Source organism: Urocitellus parryii, chromosome Y, assembly GCF_045843805.1.
Source record: "Urocitellus parryii isolate mUroPar1 chromosome Y, mUroPar1.hap1, whole genome shotgun sequence".
Lineage (NCBI taxonomy): Eukaryota > Metazoa > Chordata > Mammalia > Rodentia > Sciuridae > Urocitellus > Urocitellus parryii.
Genome location: NC_135548.1, coordinates 11,348,060 through 11,356,138, shown reverse-complemented (window position 1 = coordinate 11,356,138; position 8,079 = coordinate 11,348,060). Strand labels below are relative to the sequence as shown.

The 8,079-nt window shown below is 41.0% G+C and overlaps 1 pseudogene; it reads left to right on the top strand.

The window, feature by feature from the left end:
- Positions 1-2,902: 2,902 nt before the first annotated feature.
- On the top strand, positions 2,903-6,208 carry LOC144250929 (interleukin-6-like; annotated as a pseudogene).
- Positions 6,209-8,079: the final 1,871 nt, after the last annotated feature.

The window sequence follows — 8,079 nt, the reverse complement described above, 5'->3', positions numbered from 1 at the left end:
TCATAGTGATTCATAGTCAGACCCCAGGTGAGCTGACAGAGCTATACTAGAAGAATTTGCTAAGGCAGAGGCTCCAGCCATGGAATGTCACAAAAATTTAGTGCTTTTGAGGGATTAATATGCCCCAGAGATTTTTTTACATTATCTCATTAAATCCTCATAGCAGCCCTATAAGGCAAGAAGTATTACTACCCGAGTTTTATAGGTGAATAAAGAAGGGCACAGATTCTTTGGGTAACTTAACCAGGGTCAAACAGCTAGCAAGTGACCAAGCTGGAATTTCAACCCAAGCTGTGATACCCAAGAGCCTGTGCTCTGTTATATGTACATCCAAGGAGGGCTGCATAGGTGGCATATTCAGGCCATAGGAAATTACAATGTGTGTGTGTGTGTGTGTGTGCGCGTGCGTGCATGTGGGCACACCAATAATGTAAATAAATAAAGAGTACCTGGGAAGCTGTAAAAGCCTCTCCCAGATGAGGCCAACAGAGGATTTGGTTGAGAATACTGAGGACTAAGTGCTACCTCTGGAAAAAGGAGCCAGGAAAGGAAAGAGTCTTACTTTTCCCTGTATGTCCTGAGGTACTGTTTAAACAATTTAATATGGATACATGCCTCCTAATTTAAAAGCACTTTTTTATTTTTTATTTATTATTTTTTTTTAGAGAGAGAGAGAGAGAGTTTTTTTAATACTTATGTTTTAGTTTTCGGTGGACACAACATCTTTGTTTGTATGTGGTGCTGAGGATCGAACCCGGGCCGCACGCATGCCAGGGGAGCGCGCTACCTCTTGAGCCACATCCCCAGCCCTAAAAGCACTTTTTTAAAAAAGATAAATCTATGTTGCATTGAGTTATTAAATTCAAGTATTTGAAATTTTTTTAGTCATATTTTCAAAAAATATATAACTGAGGAAAAGTAATTCCACACTGCAGAGGTCTATCACAGCCTACCCAGGCGAACTGGGAGAGATGGCTTCATTCAGGAGAAAGCATTTGACTCAGGGTGTCCAGGCTGCTGACAATCCAAAAGCATTAAAAATGAAATCATCCAGCCATCCTCCCCCATTTTCATTTTCAAACTAAAAACCCCCACTATGGCCAGAGGACCTGACTGTGGCCTCTCTGTTTAGATGAATGGGGGAAAATGGGTGATCTCACATTCTTCAGCAGTTGGGTCCTAAAATGTTACTCACAAAACAAAACTCAAGGAAATCATCCTTATTTTTAATTAATTAATTTTTGGTACTAGAGATTTAACCCATATCCCCAGCCCTTTTTATTTTTACTTTGAGAAAGTGTCTCACTAAGTTGTTTAGGGCCTTGATACATAGCTAAATATGGCTTTGACCTTGGAACCATCCTTCCTTAGCAGAAAGGATTATAGGTGTGGCCATCTATAATCATGTTTTAAATGCCCTAACAAAGGTCATTGTTTTAGCAAAGTTGAAGGTATCTGCTCTGCAAAGCAAAGAAGCCCATTGTGATGTTAACACTGTGTTTTGTAAATATTTCTTTCAGTGCCATACACGTATCCAAGATTAAACCTGAAATACCATCCTCAGAGCTGTCTGGGGTTCTGGATGCTGGTAGGGCAGCCTGATCTAGAATTCACTTACAGGAGACTAAGCAAACAAAGTCATCCTAAGGGCAGGGGAAAGGGCTGTCTAAACATACCCAATAAGCAAGCCTTATGCATTGGAGGAGAAGGTGATTCAGTTCTAGAGCCATGCCATCTTCAGATTCAAATCAAGTCACATAGAGAGGAAACTATGTAGTCAAGTTTTAGAAGATGCCATAAGATCCATCTTTGACATCCTCATCAAAGAAATTAGTAGTATTCTTTCCCCATTTTTACCCTGAACCAAGTGTGTTTCAGCAACTTGAGTACTCCCACAAACCTGGGCCCATTCACCTACCTTATGCTGCCCTAAGACAAGAGGATTGCATGTTTGCTGGCAGTGGTGAAGAAAGTTGGGCAGCAGTAGGGACATAACTAGCTAGAGTGCAGGATAACTCTGACACAGAGATTAATTAATTCTTCTTACCAGAAGAACTCACAAGGACCCCCCCCCCAGGAAGAGGTCAGGGAACCAAGGTGAGAGCAGGCATCTCCCCTATGCAGGCTGGAACAGGTGAGGAGGAAACTGGTAGGTGCCACTTTTTGGCAAAAAGGAGTCATTTATGCATGTACCACAGACTCTATCTGGAGACTCCTAGAAATAACTGCACAAGATTTGAGGATAGCCAGACAATTCTCCAACAGCTGGTCATGATGAAAGCCAGGAAATAAAAATTCTGAGATGACTGGTAGTAGTATCTTCTGTGTAACCCCAGAAGGCCGGGGTGCTGTGGTGTGAGCTGAGGAAACTCAGATCAGAACATCTAAGGTTTTTCACAAATACAGATAGACAGAACATTAAATCCTAGCCTCTTAGTCTGGTAATCAAAGTATTGTTTTTTAAAAATCATAGCTTTGGTTTCTTTTTCCCCCTCTTAAAATACTGTGTGTGACTTCAGCTTTACTTTCTCAAAAAATGCTAAAGTGCTGAGTCACTAAAAAAAAAAAAAAGAAGAAATTAAAGGAAGAGTGATCCTGCTTCTTAGAGCTAGCCTCAATGATGACCTAAGCCACACTTCCCCCCCCCAGAGTTGTGTGAATATTTTGATGCTAAACGACGTCACATTGCACAATCTTAATGAGGTTTCCAATCAGCCTCACCCATTCTGGCCCCATCCCCACCCCACAACAAAGATTTTTATCAAATGTGGGATTTTCCCATGAGTCTCAAAATTAGAGCCTCAACTCCCAATAAATATGAGACTGGGGATGTCTGAGGCACATTCAGCTCTTGAGCCCACCAGGAAAGAAAGAGGGCTCTATCTGCCCTCCAGGAACAGCCATGAAGTTCTTCTCAAGTAAGTGAAGAAAATCCCTGGCTCTGGGAGTCCTGCTGGCGGGGCTACTGAGCATGGTGTGAGGGAGGAGGCATGTGGTCGAGTAGGGCTGGCTGCCAGCCAGCAGCAGGCTCCAGCTGTGCTGTCAGCTCATGCCCTGCTTTCTCTTCGCCTTTCTTCTAGTTGCCTCCTTGGGGCTGCTCCTAGTGGTGGCTACTGCCTTCCCCGCCTCAGAACTTAAGAGAGAAGATGGAGAGAATAGTGTCACTCGAAATAAACTAACACATGCCTCTAACACATGCCTCTTCTGGAAAAACCGCAGGACAGATTTCCTACCTCATCAAGGAAGTCTTCGAAATGAGAAAAGAGGTGGGTAGGCTTGGTGTTGGATGAAGGCCCCATGTGGACATTCATTCATTCTTGTCCTTGAAATGTGGACAGGGCTTCTGAATTAGGAGGTCTCTGCTGGGTTCTGTGGCATGTTAGGCTTGAGGCAAAGGGGCAGACTGTTCTGTATTTCTTTGCTGCTGGTCTGGGGTGGGGGTCCTATTCTGAAAAATACAGAATGGGGCCTGAATCTGTGTTCCCTGGCCCATTCTCAGCTCCATACTTCATACAAACTGAGGGTTACTGCTTCTCAGATCTCTTTTTCCTTTACTGAAAAGTAAAGTCTGCAAACCTTCAATTTGTACCTCAGAGATGGGTGGATTAAATTCCCCTGAAACTAATGCTCAGCTTTTCAGGGCAGTTGTAATACTTCTAGGTGATGTAAGCTCAATGAGGATTCCCTAGTGTCATTCTTTCTGAGATGCCTACCTGAGGGCCCACCAAAGAGGCAAAACTTTAAGCAGATTAAAGCATCTCTCAACTGTCTATGCAAAGTATTTGGACTTTGTTTGATAGAAAGGAAAGAATACAGGAGAGCAGACTGGGAGCCCAGACTGTAGTTCTAATTGTGCAGAATCACCTTTGTGATCTTGGGCAAATTTCCTACTATCTCTGAACTCTATCTAAAATTATGGAGCTGGACTAGATGATTTCATGTGTCCTTCCAGCTGGAAATTTTATAGTTTAAATTATGTTTGCCCAAAATTATCATCAAATTGCTGTCATGTATTAAATACCTATAATGTGCCAGGCATTTATATAAATATACTATCAAATCCTCAAAACAAGGAGATATTTAATGATTCCCAGTTTGGAGTGAAGTCACAGGTGGGCCTGGGACTGAACTCAAGTATGCCTAATTCCACTAGACTTTTCTTGCCAGTTACAAATAGATTGTGACTTCATTTTTCTTAGACTTTCCTGGCTGTGATAGAACACAAATCAGCCCTCTAGTGGTGTTTGCTTTAGGGGCACTTAAATGCTAACAATTCTAGTGTTCTTTCCTAGCTGTGCAAGAATGATGAGACCTGTATCAAGAGCCATGTGGCAGTGTCGGAAAACAATCTGAACCTTCCAAAGATGACTGAAAAAGATGGATGCTTCCAAACTGGATACAATCGGGTAAAAACTTTTAACTTCCTCAGCCAAAGCTCTCTTGTATGAAGGGCCTGCATACATATAAAACCAGGCAGGCAACAAAGAAGGAGACAGATTATGTTAATTGTAGGACAAAGCCAACTTAAAGCTTTTTTTTAAAAAGAGGTTTATCTCTGAACAGGCAAGGCCAGAGATGGGTCCCCTGTGTTGGGATTTTTCACAGCTGCTTAATGTTAACCTAGCTCATTCTGGGTAAGATATTTAGGGAACCATTCTCCTCTCTGGCTTCCCTAGGCAGGATCCAGGCCCAGTCTCCCTACTGATGTCACTCTGTTACACCCATCTCCTTCCTGATTGTTCAGATATTTAAAATGGGGCAGCTGATGCTGTCCAGTGTCCCAAAATATGATGCCTAATTCTCTAGAGGAAATTTTATGCTTTCAGATTGATTCTGTCTCTTGACAATAACTGATTTCTCCTTCTCTTATAGGACAACTGCCTTGTGCGAATCACCTCTGGGCTTCTGGAGTTTCAGGTCTACCTGAGGTACATCCGGAACAAGTTTCAGGAAGGCAAAAACAGGGACAGAGCTGAACATGTGCAGTTCAGTTCCAAAGCCCTGATTGAGATTCTGAAACAAGAGGTGAGTACTTCTTTATCCCTCTATAGGGCTCAAGAACAACTCAGTGATGCAAGGCTGCTTATTAGACAGGGATGGCTGCCTATGAGGTAGAGGGACAGTGAGCCATTATTTTAAAAAAATAACAGCAAAAAATGGTTTTCATATTTTAGTCACTGCCAAGTGACATTCTTGTTATCAGAAAGTTAATGCAGAGAAATGGCCAAAGGCTAGGGACCAAGGAGGGACCAAGGGCTTTGCCACCACCAGCTAACTATTAAATGGTAGGTCATGGAAGGTTGGTGGCTCAGAGTTTGGATGAGCCAAGCAAAGTGAATTGAGAGTCCTAGAATGAAATGCTCTGTGCTAACCCTACCTCTTGTAGTTGTTTGCCTTAAACCAGGGCTTTTCATACCTTAATCTGCACAGGAATTACAGTATCTCATTTGCTGTGGTCCCATTTAGCAGTTCTGGGTGGGGCCTGAGATTAGCATTTTTTACAACTCCCTGTTGATGTCAATGCTACAGTACTCCAGGACCACACCTGGGGGATTCAAGGCCTTCTGCAACTAGTTGTCCCCATGTCCTTGGGACACTTGAAGGGCCTTTCTAGTCCTCTTTATACCACAAATCAGTGGTCTCAAAGGATTCTGGATGGATAGTAAAGGGAAAACTGGAGAAAAGTACTAGATTTAGAACCCATTAAATTGCCTTTAGTTATGAATTCTTAATTTACCTATTAAATAATAACAACTTTGTACCAGTCACTGTTTTAAGAAACTAAAGGGAAAAGACAGACAAGGTAGTGTTGCTGTCCTATAGATGCTTACCATCTGGTGGGAGACAGAGTGGCAAAGGGACGATTAGAATTCAGTTGTTATAGAATGGACCTTCTCCGTGTGGGTTCAGAGAAAAAGCACTTCCCCTGGATGTGTCAGGACAGGTGGCCTCAAATAATATCACTCCAAATTTAAACATCTTCCTACAGCCTGGAGCAATCCTTTTTGTTTTCTAACAATCCTTTTTGTTTTCCCTTCAGGTGAAGGATCCCAATAAAATAGTCTTCCCTAGCCCAACTGCAAATATCCACCTGTTGGCAAAACTGGAGTCACAGAATGATTGGCAGAAGGTCATGACCATGCAACTCATCTTGAGCCACTTTGAGGATTTCCTGCAGTTCACCCTGAGAGCTGTTCGGAAAGCATAGTGGGCATCTAAGCTTATTGGTTCATGGACATTGCTTCCTATGGTCAGAAAACATGTCCTGTCCACTGGGTACCTACCTTATCTTGTTCTCTACGAAGAACTGACAGTATGAGCATTAGGACACTAATTTAATTATTTTTAATTTATTGATAATTTAAATATGATATTTGAGTTAATTTATATGTGATTTATATTTATAATTTTATAAAGTGTCACTTGAAATATTTTATATAATGGTTTTGAAATGATATAAAAGTCTAGGCAGTTTGAATATCCTGCTTCAGAGCCAGATCATTTCTTGGAATGTATAAGTTTACCTCAATAAAATTGCTAATTTATACATTTTTAAAGAAATTCATGTTGTGTGTTTTATGTTTAGACTATTTTTATACCAAAAATCACATTCTTTAAAAATCAGCCTATATATCATGAAGCTAAATAAAAGTCCAAATGACTGCAAAATGTTAAACAACGAAAGAGCAGCCAGGTGTGTAATACTAGCAGTGTGGGAGGCTGAAGCAGAAGGCTTGCAAGTTCAGAGCCAGCCTTAGCAATTTAGCAAGTCCTTGTCTCAATTTAAAAAAAATAAAATTAAAAAAGGGCTGGGATGTGGATCAGTGGTAAAGCACCCCTGTGTTCAAAATTTGGGGGAGGGAGGGAGGGAGGAAGGAAGAGCACCTGGGCATGTCTATAATCCAAAAGACTTGCGGAGCTGAAGCAGGAAGCTTGAGTATTACATGTTTGAGGCCAGCCTCAGAAACTTAGTGAGACTCTGTCTCAAAAAAATAAAAAGAACTGGGGTCATGGCTCAGAAGTAAAACAGCTCCATCAATATAGAAGAAGAAAATAAAAGCAAGAATTCTTTCCTGAGTCTGAGATTTACCAACAGAAAAAGACTGCTACACAGAATCATGATGGTAATTGAATCCCCCAGAGGGAACAATTTTTCAAGATCTAACAATAGCTTGCAAGGTTCGAGAAATACCAGAGTGACCAGTTTTGCCTCTTGTCCAAGGGCAATTCAAACACTTAGAAAGTTTACCAGCATCCTTATATGCATCAGTTTCCAACTGCAGGACTTGTCAATTGACATTTGTAATTTTATGAAGTGCCACTTGAAATATTGGTTGGTTGGTTCTAGCTAAGCCTGTTTCCCAATTTGCACATGTATTCCTCAACAAATAAACATTATTTGCTTTTATTTTAATCTCATTTATAATTTATTGGTTTTCAAAGCTTAATTAAATAAAAAAAGCAATAATCACTCGGAGAAAGAAATAATTGAACACAAACTACATGCCAAGTACCAAGCTATATGTGTCACATACATCATATCATTTAATCCCAGCACTTGCACACTCTTTTCTGGATGTAGGAAAGTGATGTACCTAAGTCATTCAGTGGAAAGATATAGCATGAACCCATATTTGAAATCCAAGTCAACCTGTCTCCAGGTTTAACTTTCAGATCCCATTTAAATATAGGGAACACATTTAAAGATGCAATCAAAGACTTTGAGATCATCCAACCACTTATATAAGACATAGCAATGTGCAAGCCTCCAAATAACAATGAGAAGTTCTGCCTCCCTCCTGAGTTCTTCAGACACTGAACATACCTGTCTGTCACAGCATCTACCATGCCGTATCAGCTTAAAATAGATGGATTTCTTTTCAGCCAGCATGTTGGCTCCTCAATAAAATTGTAGTATATCCTTCTTTGCATCATAGACCTATAACCCAGAACTTGAACAAAGGAAGCCCCCAAAAGCAGTTATTAAATAATGAAAGTATAGTTAGTTAATCAAATATAAAACACTTCAATTGGGCTGGAGATGTGGCTCAAGCAGTAGCACGCTCGCCTGGCATGCAT